We start from the raw sequence: 17,834 nt of genomic DNA, 5'->3' as shown, positions 1-17,834 counted from the left end.
CACAATACATTTGAAATATTTTTCCAATGGCATATCCTTGAAAATAATTAACCTTGTGGTTACATTAGTACAACCCACACATACTACTCACAAACATTTCACAGCCTAACAATATTCAGACAAAATCCTTCAAACTTGCAGACACCAAACATAACGCTTTGCAAAGACTCACTTTATACAGAAACAGAAATCCTTCAACAAACCAACACTGTCACAACAATCACTCTGTATATAATCAGGAGCTCTAAACAAATTTGTTATAGCAAATTCAACACCCATTAACAATTTAACCCTACTAAATAACCCTTGTCATATTAGATTTTCACTATTTAATTAAGAAAATGCTCACCCACATAACACCCACATAACACTTACTTTTAACAAGCGTTGCCAAAGCCAGTAGGTCTCCTCTATGTGAGCTATTTGCTTTTTCATTGTTTTTTAGTCATGCTGTACAGCAGCGCGGCTGCTGTGCAGCATGACTGAAAGCATGAATAAAACAAATGCTTTATGACAAGAGCAGTGCTGGCCATGTTATACCACTTTTTGTTTATTGCTGGCAGGAGGGCAGGACAGGAGGCATTACAGAGGGAACTAGGGTGTGCAAAAAGGGGGGTGGCCAGTACTGGTCACATCATAGTGCTTTTTTTTTTAGTTATTGTGGTTGAGTGGAATTGCATCATTGACAAATGGAAGGGGCAAGCAACAACATGGAGGGCGTAAGGGCCCAAGCAACAACATGGAGGGAGGGAAGAGCAGGCATGGGGGTAAGGGTGCGAGCAACAACGTGGAGGGTGGGAGGGGCAAGCAGCAGCACAGATAGTGGGGAGTGGGAGGGGACAATCAACAACACAGACAGTGGGTGGGCACAAGCACCAACGTGGTCAGTGGCAGGAACTTGGGAATGGCAAGCTACAATGTGAACAGCATGAGTGGGCAAGCAGAAACACAGATAGAGGGAGGGGGCAAGCAGCACAAAGACATGAGCGCTCTTATGGAATGCCTCAACAAAAAGTAAAAGGTAGCACCCACATTGTGAGCACTAAAAGGACCCAAGTTCTTTGGCCATGCTCTAAGGGAGGGTCAAATAGAAGAAGAGGACATGAAGCCTGCAAGTATTGACAAATAAGAAGTAAGCAAACAAGAACGATGATGAAGCCAACTATTGGTGAGCAATGTGTGGGCACCAATCCCATTACAAGCTAACAATGGGTCTCACATGTGACAGCAGAGGCACTGTCTCAAGCAAGACCTAAAACGTACAACCTAGTCTGATTGTAATGGCCTCTGCAATTCAAAAACATTGTACAACAGGATCCTTCACATGCAACATTTTTTATCAAAAATAAAAATATTCATATAAGTCACACGCCAAACATATTGGCTTCACCGATGTTTTATGACATAGGCAGTGTCTAATCACTGCTAATCACTTGGACCTGCATAACCCTCCTCACAAGTCATTTCTTTGGAACAGATAAATAGGGGTTCCAGACCTAATCATGACATGGTAGACATAAACATCATAATCTACTGTCAATGAAAGATCCGACGGTAACATATCTTTGTAAATGTTACCACTTGATTTTACATTTCTGTCTGACGTTATTTTGCTGAATATATAATTTGACATGAAACTGTCAGCTTTGTTTGCATCCTCTTGAGAGGAAATGTATTCTATTAATGTGCTTGCAGCATGCAGCAGAGGGGTCAACAGTATGTGTCTTCATAATTTGCTAATTCAGGGTCAGACAGACAAAAAAATGACTGCTGAATTAAAATAAAATTCGCCCCAATTAATTCAGTATACTGTGACCCAAGTTTGCAAAATGAGGCAGTTTGAATTTGTAAAGATTCGCTCTATAAGTGTCAAAATACTGCATGGATTTCAGCTTGCTGAAAGCAATGTTTGTTTAAAAATCAGGGAAATTTTGAGTAAAAACAGGAGTAGGAGAACAAAAAACAGGCCCCAAACAGTCAAAGAACAGCTCACACGCAGACCTGTGAGGCCAACCCGTTGGGCTCTGATTACCCTACAGGCCTGATCTGAATCCATAGCCTCAACAGTCTGCCAACATTTGTAGTATTATTTTTTTTAAATAAAAACAAGGATTTTTAAAACATGTAGAGCCACGTGTCACAGACTGCAGTAGTAATGGAGAAATGTTCGCACCATCGTTTACGTATCACATGGATTACCCTGATGCTGATTAAGATGTCAACCAGTACTTTTACTGACAACTGGGCAAGCTGACTGATGAAAAATGTTATTGCACTTGCCAGGCTGTGAAAACGTCAGTGCATTCTTTATAATCCAACTATGTCATATATACGCATGCACAAATTTGTTTTTCTTAGTTCGGATGTTTCATGAAATACAATCTATTTTTTGTAAGTAAGTATCATATAATGTATGCAACTATGAAACGAGTCGACCTTGCTGCAGTAATGAATTGCTGTTAAAATTATTTTTTTATCCGATTGAGAACAATGTGGAAAAAGAAAAAGCTAAACTTAGCTCCCACTAACTGTAAGAAAAGAACATATTCATTCAACAAGGTGCATAAATCACTACTGAATATAGAACAGAATTTCAATACCTTTTTCGTGTACGCTCACTTTTTTATGTTGTTTTCAGGAGCCACTGAAGCTTCTTCTTTACGATCCACAATCAACCTTTCAATAAACCGAAAAAATATGGCATTGGTAACTAGATAATTTAATACAAAGGCAGGTTCTTACTTGACCCCAGCGAGGCGTGTTTTTATATTCTCACAAGAGAAGATAATTTCTACGGGTGTGTCTCTTTCGCTAAATTAAACTAGATTAGATAAGACTTAAAGTGGGATTTAGAGCTGCAGACAGTTCAATAGTAACCACTCTGGTGTGACGAAATTAACTCGCTGTACCTCCCTCAAAAAAAGTATGTCAGTGGAGAAGTGCATGCGCTCAAGGGCACTGCAGCTCCCTAGCGGATCAACATGTCCCACCCTATGTTGTGAAACACCCAAAAAATAGTTTTGATTCGTGTTCTTTTTCAGATGACACTTATTTGACTAAAGGATAAACATCTTTTTACTATTACTTCTTCTCACACCCTGTCCTCGGGTTGGGGGCCGGGCGAGGCCCAACAAGCAAATAGGGGGGCGAGAGGAAGGGGCCTCCGTTGAGGTCTCCCTTCCCCATTTTAGCCCAACTGAAAATGCCCGTTTTCAACAAGAGGAGCTTTCTGCTCCTAGCGCAGAGACCGGGGAAGGGGGCGCTCCCTGTGCCTTCCCCGCATCCTGCAATTCAGGTCTATGGAGCTCCCACCCTTCCGGGGGCCTGAGACAGTACTCGCCCGCACCTGACGTGGTGTGCGAGAGTCACAAGTTGTTCCTGTGCCACCGCAGAGATTTCTTTGGAGATCCGAGGCAGCTGGTGCCCCGGGGGCACTCCCAATAGCACACGTGCCCCGGGTGCACCAAAAGGAGCACGTTTCCTCCTGCTTTGTTTCTTCTTGTGCCCCGGGGGCACCAAAAAGAGCGCAATTCTCACGCTTTGAGCACAGCAGGCACCCGGGCTGTGGCGGTGACTTTGGGGACCTAAAGAGGGCGCTTTAGAAAGCGCAAAAGTTAAATCTGCAGCCCGGGCTGCAGCGGTGTTTCTTTCCAGCATGCAAAAGTGATCTCCTAGGCACAAAAGAGCGCTAATCAAGGCGCTGCACAGCCGAGGTAGCACCCCTCGTGCTGAGGAGAGTTTTTCAGAGGTCAGGGGCCACAGCACCCTGCCACTGGAGATAAATGATGAGCAAGGGGGGCACAGGGCTGGAGAACCCAGCAGCAGGTCAGCACAACAAGGGGGTGCAGGCAGTGGCAGTTCCTCCTGGTGACCAAGCAGGTCACAGGTCAGCACAGCAGCAGCAGTCCAAGGTGGTCCTGGTGAGTCCTTTCAACAGCGTTTCGTCCAGCTCCAGGTAAGGTTCTTGGAGTCCCAAGAATGTCCAAAAGATATCTAAATTGTGGGGAAAATTCCCCTGTACTTATACTAGGTTTACAGTGTGTTTTACAATGGCCAGGAGAGGGGGTTCCAACCAGATACAACTGGTTCTGTGAGTGCCCTTTCTCTCCTCCAGCAACGGGCTCCAAACATCAGTGGGGGGTTAACAACCCTATTGTGTGAGGCCAGGGCACAGTCTTTACAAATGCAGGTGTGCCCGCCTCTCTCTTCTCTCAGCCCAGGAAGGCTTTACAATATGTAGATGCACCTCTGTGTCACCTCCACCCTCCCTGTGTACAGGCTGTCTGAAAAGTATGCATAAAGCCCCAACTGTCAGTCTGCAAGGACGTGGATTGGACGCAAGCTGCAAAACACCAAAGTCATAAGCACAGATAAATGCGCACTTTCTAGAAGTGGCATTTCTGTGATAGTAATAAAAAATACACCTACGCCAGTAAGCAGCATTTCTCACCACTATCACAACCATACCAAACATGCCTACGCTACCCCTCATAAATCAGACAATACCCCTTACACATGAGGCACGGCATTTCCAATGCAATCCTATGAGGAGGCAGAACTCACAGCAGTGAGACACCAAGTTAGGCTGTTTGTCACTACCAGGACAGGCCATGCAACATGGCACATGTCCTGCCTTCTACATACATGGCATGTGCCCAAAGGGCTAGCTAGGGCGTACCTTAGGGGTGACTTACATGTAGTAAAAAGGGGAGTTCTGGGCCTGGCAAGTAAATTTAGATGCCAGGTCCCTGTGGCAGGAAACTGCACACACAGGCTCTGCGCTAGCATGCCTTAGATATGTTTGACAGGCTACTTCAGTGGATGGCGCAAGCATCGCTGCAGGCCCACTAGTAGCATTTAATTTCCAGGCCCTGGGTATAGAGATACCACTTTACAAGGGACTTATAGGTAAATTAAATATGCCAATTAGGTATAATCCAATCATACCAATTTTGTAAGGGAGAGCACATGCACTTTAGCACTGGTTAGCAGTGAAAAAGTGCTCAGACTCAAAACGTCAGCCAACAAAGGTCAGAAAAATAAGGAGGCAAAAAGCAAAAAGTCTGGGGAATGACCCTGTAAGAGGGCCAGGTCCAACACTGCACAAATGGGAAAAAAACATATACCATATATGCTCATGATAGGGCACTTCAATATGAACTTGTTACACAAAGTATCAGAAGATCAAACTCTGGCCACCCAAAATCAAATTTGGCAAATACCACCTTTAAATACCAGGCCATCTAGGAAGGACAAGCAGGGCATTGCCTTCGTGGAAGAAGACATGAGCACTTGGGCCTGAAGATCCTAAATGGTTGAATAAGTAGCCATGTTTCAGCAGAATTAAACTTCCATTTAGGGAAGGCATATTTAATTATTCATAACTTCTTGGTGAATCTACAATTGTATCAAATGGTAGCACACTTTAAGATCTAGCTTGAAAGTGATCACCAACCACACAGGAAACACTTAAATGTAACTTATCTTCTCCACAGTCAGGCACAGCCCAAAATTGGCACTGTTACCTAACCAAACTATAGGAAGCATAAATGGGCAGTAAGCTCAATTGCCTGCATTAAAGCCTGTGCAAGATCATTATAGGAGCGCATAGTTAAGAACAACTCAGATCCATTACAACAGTGGACCAAATTTCCTGCCTCATGTCTACCTGTAAAATCTCACGTCATAAAACCACACATTATCAAACATATGTCTGCCCTAAGAAACCATCAATAGAGCTGACTACTGCAAAAAACGAAATGAAATAATGCCCTGAGGATATCCCTCAGAAAGCACCCATCATTGGCCCAGATGACCAGCTTATGTAAGCTGAGAATTATAAAAAAAGAGAATCCTGTATTGGCAGAAATTGTTCGAAGCCACAAGGAGAAAAAATGCATGTGATATCTGGAGGTTTGTGAACAACGAAGTGGCAATTAGACAGCTTTTAGCATCATCGAACACAGCTGAAGGAGTATTGGTCGCCTACCTGCAAGAAATATTTGGGTGTGTAATGACATTGTCAGCAAAGTAAGACGTAGAGGATGCGAAACTGGTCATCATTCCCTTCACAGCACAACCTTCTTTTGACCAAGAAAAAATCTCTCCGGAAGCAGTCACAAAAGTAATTATGCCAGGATGCAGAGACAAGGCACCTGTCCTTCTTCACTAGGTGATCCTTGATAGGAGGCAGGACTCGATGTTGACTCCAATCTACAAGGCTGAGAAAAAATCTTCACTATCTAACTAAAGGATGACAGCCTTGTTGGAAGGTGAAGCAAAATATTTTGCACTGCTGATATTATTTGAACTTACCAACTGAGCACAGAAAACTTTACTAGTGCCCCCAAATCAAACTGGCTTTATCAGGGACTCAGGAACAACAACCAATATCCTAATGCTCTCCCTAATAATTGATAAGGCAAGGAATCAAAGTCAGAACCTGTATTAATGGTTTGTGGACTTTCGGGTCGATTTTGACGTCACCCATTGCAATTTACTCTGGCGCTAACTCCAGCAATTCGGCATTGCACCAGTGCTTTTAAAGGCTTTACAGCTTTTATATTTCAACATATAGTTAAGAATCAGGCTTGGGACTGGAACAACAATTCTAGGAAAATATTTACCATTAATGGACTGAAGGCCGTTTCCTTGCTCAGTTCTTTTTTAACTTATACTTGGCAAGTTTAACAAAAATACTCAAAAAGGTTAACTCTCATTCCCCAGAGGTGTAAGGTTTCAATAAGCACAAAATTATTTATGTTGATGATGTTGTTTTGTTAAGTCATACAAAGGTAGGCCTACAGAGGCTAATAAATACCACAGCGAAGTATTCAAAAACATAAACCCTGGAAGTCCAACTCAAAAACATGTCTATTGGCACAGGTTGGTCCACAGCATCTATAGTCATCTTGAACAACAATAGGCTGGAACCAGTACTCAGTGTAAGTATCTGGGTGTAATATTTGATGCAAGAGGCACATTATTAGTGCACAAATGGTCCATAATAAAAAATAAAAAAAAAAACAGTGCTATCTGTGTTTTGTACTCTAAAGAACATCCCAAACGGTCCATCTGTTCAACACCGCAAACCTTGCTCCCACCCTAGAATTTGGCTCCGAAGCCCTTTGGGTGAGGCAGTTGGAATCATCAAAAGTTCGATTTTTGTCATTAATCAGTGGGCTATTTGGCGGACACACCACGTATTGCCAGAGCATCTTAGGCTAGAATTTGGCCTGTATAGAAAGGTTATGTCCAGCTTGGACACTTAAATAAAAACATGTTACAAAATGAGAAGAGCACAGGAAGGCATGCTAAACAACATTCTGTGGAAAGTCATATCTGGTGCAGAAAAGGTCAAGCAAAAGAATATATAAACTCAGCTATGCAAGGGTTGCAACTTGAACGATTATGGTCATTATCCCTTAGTCAGAGGGCTTTTAACAAAGCAGTAAATTCAATAGTTAAAAAGTCCTCCTGGATGGAGATTGCCATGTATAACTTCTTGAAACTGTAAAGTTATCTGAGGAAACCTTACAGACTTAAGGCAAAACTGAAACTGATGAGCTACAGACTGGTCAATTTCACCATTTTTCATAACTCCCCTCATTGGATAAGACCATCTGTTGAGACTGCATGTTGAGTGTACAACTATATGACAAATGACTTAATCCATACTTTATGCACATGCTTGGTGTTAATGGAGGAACGAAGACTATGAAAGCTTCCCTTTATGAAAAAAGGCATCTGCACGACTAGGCAGGCAGTAAATAGCCTACCTTCAAGGAAAAGACCCAGTACCCCAGTACCCAGTGGAAGATTCATGAACTTTATGGTGTCAGCTGAAAAGAAAATGTTAATGTCACAGCCTCCATTTATGTTGGATGAGCTGAGTAGAGGGAATAGTAGCCAGCCCCCCCCTCAAATCATATAACATGAGTGTTAGCATGTTTATGAATATCAGGAAGCTTGCACTTTCTCAACGCAATCACCAACCCCCTGAGAATTTATGTTAAATTGTGATAATTGGTAAGATTACATTGAACTATGTGGGTATCTGCACACATTGAACTATAAAACTTTTAACTGCCTGTTAATAATTCTTGGGTGTCAAAACTTGATATGCTGCTTTTGGCACATATTGCACTTCAACCTATAGAAATGCCCTCATGTTTCTGTAAGTGGAAGAGCCATCTCCAATTTTTCTATGCTGTCTTTATGATTTTAACTGTAAATGTTTTAATTAGCTGATCAATAAACCTATTATTTATTTATTCATTCAGTCATCAGGAGAAATGTTTTCACGCGGCGAAGACAGATATGGCGTTCAAGGTAACATGACGTTAAACTGCCACACGTAAAATGCAATGGCGTCTGGACAGTTCTGCCATGTGTGATGCCCTTGGCACTTTAGAACACCAAGGCCTGCTGTGTATTAAAGTCTTCAGCACTCTGGGTAGTTCTGACACGTGCATAGCTTGGATATTTGGAATGCCCAGGATTCAGCTCTGCAAAGAGAGCAGGTATGACGCCCAATACGTTTCTGGCACAACTCATAAATTAGGAATTTCTCCGCCACCTGTATATCCAGTACCTTAATCAACTCTGTATTCATGCCCAGCAGAATTGTAGCTAAAAGTAGGTTTTGCTTTTAGCAGGAACATTCTCTCGGGTATTTACATAATGGGTGACAACTGCATTATTTTGGAGGCTGTGAAAAAGAGCTAAACGAGCTGCTTCTGGATTTGTTTGGGATACAGGCAGTGGTGTATTATCTATACCCTGGAGATTGTGTTAACGCGTCCCTTTATGTTAATTTATACACATTAGGACTTGTTTTAGGCCGATAAATCTTTGGACCCAGTGGTGAGACACCGTAAGACGAGATAACTGATCAATAAGTCAATCAACACATCAATAATATTGTCAATGTAGATTACCACAATATATTTCACCTTAAACATGAATTAAACCTTCGGCGCAACCATGACCTCTTCAGTCATGAATAACCACACCTTGATTGAAGTTCAGTGATTTTATTCCCTATTGATTACAATCTAATAGAAAACGTATTCATCATAAACCAAAACGAAGGAGCATAGTCATAACATAGTGTTAATGCAAGGATCACATACACATGAATATAACATGAAGATTAATTAATTCTAACACGTAAACCCCTCATAAATGTTTAGTTCAGCATAGTATCATGTCAGTCACATCAGTTATGTCAGTCAAGATGAATACCTTGTCTATCCACTAATTAGCATCAGCATGTTGGGCTTCATGAAAAAACAATTTAGAACATCAATTTGGAAAACATCTAGCTAAGGTCTCTAATCAAAATACACAGCAGTTGGTACCTAGAAAGGAAAAGCAAATAAGTGAATTTCAATAGCAGCTAATAATTACCCTCCTCGGGACAGGTCAGCATACAGGATCAGTCTTCGTCTTCAGGACATCAGTTAGTTCGTCGTCAGACTATCTAATGTAAGAGCAGGGACACTTCCCTCATAAGGAGGAAAGTAAGATGGGGCAACTAGGGATTTTATTAAGTCTCAAGTCACCAAACAGTGTGACAGAGTTTCTGGATGCAATCGATATCATTCCCTACCTAGGTCTTTCGAGTCTTCTGTGTCATGAGTTTTTATCCCTTTTTCGTAATACATACCCCCAAAATTCTATTGGATGATCACTTCGCCCCACTATCTGTAACCTATCAAATTATACATTAAGTAATGCACTTGTCATATTACGATAATTCTCCAAACTTTGATTGGTCTTCATAATTGACGTTTTTCGTAGGTGGCACATCTGGGGTTACTTCATTTTCTGGCACGTTCTTCAGGTCAAAAGTTCTCTTTACCGCGATTCAATGTCCTTGAAAGTATCTGTACTCTTGTTACAAGCCTACGATTTTATACTAAAAGCAACTAAGAGGCGGATGGGAATGCATCTGTCAATGATACATTAAGCGGAGAAGAAGGAACAAATGCTGGGTCATGGCCTTTACGAATCAGCACACTGAAGAGACAGAAAAATATGCTTTAATATGAGAGTTACACAGCTAGTTTTCGACTCACGCTAACTTAAGACTTATGAATTCTAATAAATGGAATCTTCGTATGTGTTAACATATTTAATTCGTAATTCAAACAATTATTTCTTATGTCGATATTAGTTTATGCATACATTTTCTTCTGTATTAATCACAATTCTATGAATAATGTTGTTAATATAATGTCGGTAATATGAACATTTCACATCTAAATAGGTAATGTTTAAACTACACTCTCTCAATTGTTCTTTAGCTGTGTATATTGCCCTCATCCAGAACAATCTGTTTACTTACAAGCTCCTAAATAGAATAGTCCTACTGGGGCTTCAAAAGGTGAAGTAGGATATCCTTATCAGCCTCATAAAGTTTCTCTTTTCCATTATGCACCAATAAAAAACACAAATATTTGAAGCTTATATGGGTTTTGTCAATGCCCCAAAAGCTTTTCTCCCGTTCAAGCTAACCCCAGTCCTGATTGTCCAGAAACTAATACCTCTGAAAATAACGTAGCAAGCCACCTCTTACCAAGTTTTTTTTGGCTAAAGGAAACATATTTAAAACTTTTTTTTCTAATTTGGAAATTTCTCATAATTCGCTCGAATATCGGTTTTACCACTGTATGGTTCCTAACCATTTTCTTTTGGAGAGAAGCTTACATCTACATATTTACAGACTGACAAAAAAGTTCTAATGACTGGCAAAAAAAGCATATGAGTATTGTGTGCTCCTGCAATTTGACACTTTGTACAACACACACCTCTGTACTTGAGTGCTTTCATCAGGCTGGACAGTGACGAGAACAATCTTTATAAGAGTAATGAAAGAATTATCCTTAATTCTAGTGCGATGTTATGCATCAAATTATTCAGTGCTTACAACATTTTAGTTAGACAATTAGATGGCTCTTACGCAGTCGAATTAGTTCACCATCTCTAGCTCCGGGCCATCTTAACATAAACCTTACTTCACAATGCATTTATTCCCAAAGAGCACGACTGCATTTCCTGACATTTGTTTAAATTTTATTGTACAATAGCAATGTTCGAAAGCCAGCAACAGCAGATGAAGGGCATCTCTGTCCTAGCAAGTCTGCCACCACACATCTTCTGAAGGAAACTATATACTTTTTCTCTTTAGAGCAAACATTGCAACTCCCTGAATATTACTGGGCTGCATACAAAAAACAAGATTGAGGCAGATAGCTAACAAGAATTTGCGTCAACCCGTGGGCCACGCAATGGGATGCAAGGGCGATGCAAACCTAATTGGGATTCACCATGCCTTGCAAGGCCACCCTGCTTGGTCTTGCATGGCTTGATAAATCTAGAATAACACAAGGCAGCACAATTCACTGCCTTGCGCTACTCTGCAGCAGGAAGGCATGTTGTAGGTGGAGCATGGGTGTTCCCACAAATCCACCCATGCAGCCTGAAACATTCCCAGATTTACCAGCACTGCTAGACCTGGGAATGCATCAGAATTGTACAACTCCCCACCAGAGGTGCAACAAGGTGAATACCTTTATTTCTCCTCTTTGGTTACTCTTTCTAAGTGTGCTGCATTCTTCAGCACAGTAACAAAGAGGAAAATGCCCCTGAGAATTGTTTTTGTGCAGGAAGGTGATGCTTCCTGCACAAAAACAATCCTGCCTACAACGTTGTGCACCAGCCCATGCAGAGAGAAGGAATGTGCCATGTAATGGTAAATACAGTGCATTTCTGCCCTCTCCCTTTCACGCAGTGCAATGCAGCAAGGTCGCTTGCTGAGTTGCGTGAATAGTTGATAAATATGCTCCTTGCTATTCATTTCCTTTAAGCCCATTGCTAGCCTTATTATGTGCTAAGCTCATCTTCGCAAAAAGTGCATTATCACATCAACATATCTTAATGTATTGAAAAATCGTAACCATTTTCCTGTACTGCGGTCTAAGTACAATATACATGGACAAACACTAAAGCATCCCTATAGCCCTTGCAAACATTTTTTTATAAATCTAATTGCACACCTAATCACTCTTCCATGGTTCCACACCATAGAAATCTTCCTGGATAATCTATGGGCTATTTTAGCCTACACCCTGCAATCAAGCTGCTTAATCCTTACTCACTTGGCTTCAATCTCTCAAAATCTACCCACTCCTCTGCCTGAGGAAATTATTCACTCACAGGCCACCTGTCTGATCCATACAGATCTAGGAGGATCCCCCTTTTACTCAACCATCTCATTCATACTGCATATCACTGCTTAGTAGCACTTTAGTACAGCTCATCATCCATAAAAAGGAACACAAAGGGTAATTTTGAGCCTGCACCTATTTGTGTCTCTTTTCCAGTACAAGAAATCAATGCAGTCAATGCAGTTAAATAAAGCGATGTGATTTATGCTGGGGATGGGGCTTCTAGTCTCTTTTCAGCTCAGGCTGTAAACAGCTTCCCCTGTTCAATGACCTGTTTTCATAAATTTTCAAAAACATACAATAAGAAGTACGGAGAGATTGAGAGTGGGTTTGGGGCAAAACCCCTTCAGCTATTGTTTTCTTTTGTTTTTCATGTTTTGCCAGTGCTAGTATGTGCAGTTTATCAAAGCCATGCCATTTCATGTATGGCTACTTTGCTGCACTAGTTTTTCAATTAGGTTCAGTGATGGGGCATTAAGTAGACTCTTTATTAGGCATTGTGTGTTCTTCGATGTGTTTACTTTGCTAAGACAAAAACATTTTTATTTCTGATTTACGGGGTTTTTGCTTAGTAAGTGATGATTTAGCCTATCATAAAGACATGTTGCTATGCTCTAATTACATTTGTACTTTTTTGTTATTCTTTGTGTTATGATAACATCTTGGTGGTTTCGAGGTTTTTTGTCCACAAAGTAAAAATGTGTGCAGAAAGGCTTTGAATGTACCATGAAAATACTCCATCAATATCAAAAGTAACTACTCTGCAATATAGTCATGTGAATGCCTTTAAGGTTCATGACTGAGAATGAAATGTACCATCCGACTCCTTATGCCAAGGGGCATATTTATGAGCCCCTAACTCCGCCAGAGCGTCACTTTACGTGATGCTCCGGTAGGGCTTTGCCCTGTGCCGTATTTACAAGCTGGCATGAAGCCATTTTTTATGGCTTAATGCAACCTTGTAAATACCGCCCCTTCACATGAAGCAATTTGTCTGGAGGGGACATGCAATGGGTGTTGCTGAGGGCATGCCACAATGGTACAAGGATGCATGCATTAATGCTGGCAGCTAAATTTAGTGCAAATGTAGGGGTAAATACAGGAGTGCACCATATTCTAATAAATAAGGTGCATCCCTGTGTTTCTAAAGTGATGCAGCACAGCGCCACTTTTCAGTAAATCTGGCCCAATGTTTCTTTAAGAGTGCAGCTGTAGCTACCCTATCAGACATACGAAACACACCTGTAAACCATATCTAACATACATAGCTTACCTTACTTACCAACAATATCTACTTACTTACAATATATACTGCACCTTCCTACAATACATACCATTCGTAACCTATCAGATTTAACCTATCATACCGACCAGCCATAATAATTAAAGCTTTTATACCTAATCTAGCATACTTAACCTACCATACTTACCTAACCTAATCTGCCATTCCTTCTATACCAAACCTAACATATTGAACTACAATGCCGATCTATCTACCACACCATACCTACTCCACCATATCAAATCTACCATACCTAGCTTAGTGCATCTAACACAGCTACTTTCTAAATCTAATCTACTTGACATCACCTACTTCTGCAGCTCTGTAGCATGCATACACATATGCATGTATTTCCACCTCTGCAGTATGTACATCTTATGCGTATACTGAGTTGTCATTTTGTAAAAAAAAAAAAGGGAAGTTAGGTTCAAGTTGAATTTGAGAAACTGAAAGACAAATCCTACAAACACAATACATTTGAAATATTTTTCCAATGGCATATCCTTGGAAAGAATTAACCTTGTCATTACATTAGTACAACCCACACATACTACTCAAAAACATATCACAGCCTAACAATATTCAGACAAAATCCTTCAAACTTGCAGACACCAAACATAACGCTTTGCAAAGACTCACTTTATACAGAAACAGAAATCCTTCAACAAACCAACACTGTCACAACAATCACTCTGTGTATAATCAGGACTTCTAAACAAATTTGCTATAGCAAATTCAACACTCATTAACAATTTAACCCTACTTTAAAAAATAACCCTTGTCATATTAGATTTTCACTATTTAATTAAGAAAATGCTCACCCACATAACACTTACTTTTAACAAGCGTTGCCAAAGCCAGTAGGTCTCCTCTATGTGAGCTATTTGCTTTTTCATTGTTTTTTAGTCATGCTGTACAGCAGCGCGGCTGCTGTGCAGCATGACTGAAAGCATGAATAAAACAAATGCTTTATGACAAGAGCAGTGCTGGCCATGTTATACCACTTTATGTTTATTGCTGGCAGGAGGGCAGGACAGGAGGCATTACAGAGGGAACTAGGGTGTGCAAAAAGGGGGGTGGCCAGCACTGGTCACATCATGGTGCTTTTTTTTTTAGTTAGTGTGGTTGAGTGGAATTGCATCACTGACAAATGAAGGGGCAAGCAACAACATGGAGGGCGTAAGGGCCCAAGCAACAACATGGAGGGAGGGAAGAGCAGGCATGGGGGTAAGGGTGCGAGCAACAACGTGGAGGGTGGGAGGGGCAAGCATCAGCACAGATAGTGGGGAGTGGGAGGGGACAATCAACAACACAGACAGTGGGTGGGCACAAGCACCAACATGGTCAGTGGCAGGAACTTGGGAATGGCAAGCTACAATGTGAACAGCATGAGTGGGCAAGCAGAAACACAGATAGAGGGAGGGGGCAAGCAGCACAAAGACATGAGCGCTCTTATGGAATGCCTCAACAAAAAGTTAAAGGTAGCACCCATATTGTGAGCACTAAAAGGACCCAAGTTCTTTGGCCATGCTCTAAGGGAGGGTCAAATAGAAGAAGAGGACATGAAGCCTGCAAGTATTGACAAATAAGAAGCAAGCAAACAAGAACGATGATGAAGCCAACCATTGGTAAGCAATGTGTGGGAACCAATCCCATGACAAGCTAACAATGGGTCTCACATGTGACAGCAGAGGCACTGTCTCAAGCAAGACCTAAAACGTACAACCTAGTCTGATTGTAATGCCCTATGCAATTCAAAAACATTGTACAACAGGATCCTTCACATGCAACATTGTTTATCAAAAATAAAAATATTCATATAAGTTACACGCCAAACATATTGGCTTCACCAATGCTTTATGACATAGGCAGTGTCTAATCACTGCTAATCACTTGGACCTGCATAACCCTCCTCACAAGGCATTTCTTTGGAACAGATAAATAGGGGTTCCAGCCCTAATCATGTCATGGTAGACATAAACGTCATAATCTACTGTCAATGAAAGATCCGACTGTAACATATCTTTGTAAATGTTACCACTTGATTTTACATTTCTGTTTGACGTTATTTTGCTGAATATATATTTTGACATGAAACTGTCAGCTTTGTTTGCATCCTCTTGAAAGGAAATGTATTCTATTCATGTGTTTGCAGCATGCAGCAGAGGGGCCAACAGTATGTCTTCATAATGTAAAAAGCATTTTAAAATTATCTAAATCAGGGTCAGACAGACAAAAAAATGACTGCTGAAGTAAAATAAAATTCGCCCCAATTAATTCATTATACTGTGACCCAAGTTTGCAAAATGAGGCAGTTTGAATTTGTAAAGATTCGCTCTATAAGTGTCAAAATACTGCATGGATTTCAGCTTGCTGAAAGCAATGTTTGTTTAAAAATCAGGGAAATTTACAGTAAAAACAGGCCTAGGAGAACAAAAAACAGGCCCCAAACAGTCAAAAAACGGCTCACACGCAGACCTGTGAGGCCAACCCGTTGGGCTCTGATTACCCTACAGGCCTGATCTGAATCCATAGCCTCAACAGTCTGCCAACATTTGTAGTAATATTTTTTTTAAATAACAACAAGGATTTTTAAAACAAGTAGAGCCACGTGTCACAGACTGCAGTAGTAATGGAGAAATGTTCGCACCATCGTTTACGTATCACATGGATTACCCTGATGCTGATTAAGATGTCAACCAGTACTTTTACTGACAACTGGGCAAGCTGACTGATGAAAAATGTTATTGCACTTGCCAGGCTGTGAAAACGTCAGTGCATTCTTTATAATCCAACTATGTCATATATACGCATGCACAAATTTGTTTTTCTTAGTTCGGATGTTTTATGAAATACAATCTATTTTTTGTAAGTACGATAACACTAAAGTATCATATAATGTATGCAACTATGAAACGAGTCGACCTTGCTGCAGTAATGAATTGCTGTTAAAATTATTTTTTTATCCGATTGAGAACAATGTGGAAAAAGAAAAAGCTAAACTTAGCTCCCACTAACTGTAAGAAAAGAACATATTCATTCAACAAGGTGCATAAATCACTACTGAATATAGAACAGAATTTCAATACCTTTTTCGTGTACGCTCACTTTTTTATGTTGTTTTCAGGAGCCACTGAAGCTTCTTCTTTACGATCCACAATCAACCTTTCAATAAACCGAAAAAATATGGCATTGGTAACTAGATAATTTAATACAAAGGCAGGTTCTTACTTGACCCCAGCGAGGCGTGTTTTTATATTCTCACAAGAGAAGATAATTTCTACGGGTGTGTCTCTTTCGCTAAATTAAACTAGATTAGTTAAAACTTGAAGTGGGATTTAGAGCTGCAGACAGTTCAATAGTAACCACTCTGGTGTGACGAAATTAACTCGCTGTACCTCCCTCAAAAAAAGTAGGTCAGTGGAGAAGTGCATGCGCTCAAGGGCACTGCAGCTCCCTAGCGGATCAACATGTCCCACCCTATGTTGTGAAACACCCAAAAAAATAGTTTTGATTCGTGTTCTTTTTCAGATGACACTTATTTGACTAAAGGATAAACATCTTTTTACTATTACTTCTTCGCAACATTAAAGGACTCTTGAAGGACTTTCTGAGATTTGTGTTGAAAAACATCTGTTCAACAAACTATCCACAGAATGAATTAATTCTGCTGCCCCAAGCTGATTGCAGAGGTCAGGAATAGTTCCACAAAAGAAGCAAACATCTAATCTATGACCCATCAGGCGATCCGTGCGCTAACTTAGTATTGCATCAAAAAGTTTAGTGCTGATTGCGTCATTTTTTAACACTACCCAGACGTCATATTTATACGATGACGTTGGGTGGCGCTAAAAATAGATTATAGTCATTTTTCTGACGCTAACCATTGCACCTTGTCCTAAGGAAAAATTATGTTAACGGAGGAAAAATGACTCTAATCCGGTTTATGATATGTAAACACATCGCAAAACAGAAATGTGCCATTTTTGCATGCAATAGCATCAAAAAGAGATGCTAACAGAGCAAACAGTGCAAAGGAGAGGCAAGATGGACCCACAAAGCCAGGAGAGACCCCAGGGAGACCCCAGACAACCAGGAACCAGCCAGGAGGACATTGACAAGACTCAGGGGAGAGTGAAGAAAAAGAGGAAGTGTTGTTTCAGCGAAGAGGAGCATGAAATACTGGTGAGAGAGGTGATGGAGCACCAAGAGCAACTCTTCATCACCTCAAAATTGCCATTTGGAAGGAGAGAGGCAATTTGGAGGCAAATAGTGGACAAGATCAACAGTGTGGCAGAGGTCAGAGAACTGTCATTGAG

General features: G+C 40.8%; 1 protein-coding gene across 1 annotated transcript in view; it reads right to left on the bottom strand.

Annotated features, from left to right (window-relative positions):
* The window catches only part of LOC138296318 (amine sulfotransferase-like), a 499,213-nt gene extending 482,535 nt beyond the window's left edge, over positions 1–16,678 (bottom strand). The window contains exons 1-2 of the mRNA XM_069235354.1: positions 16,605–16,678; positions 2,601–2,676 (exon numbers count right to left, since the gene is read on the bottom strand). The gene's annotated coding sequence lies outside the window, so the exon portion shown is untranslated. The remainder of the gene's footprint in view (positions 1–2,600; positions 2,677–16,604) is intronic.
* Positions 16,679–17,834: the final 1,156 nt, after the last annotated feature.

Source organism: Pleurodeles waltl, chromosome 5 (genome assembly GCF_031143425.1).
Source record: "Pleurodeles waltl isolate 20211129_DDA chromosome 5, aPleWal1.hap1.20221129, whole genome shotgun sequence".
NCBI classification, from domain to species: domain Eukaryota; kingdom Metazoa; phylum Chordata; class Amphibia; order Caudata; family Salamandridae; genus Pleurodeles; species Pleurodeles waltl.
This window is presented reverse-complemented; position numbering and strand designations above follow the sequence as displayed.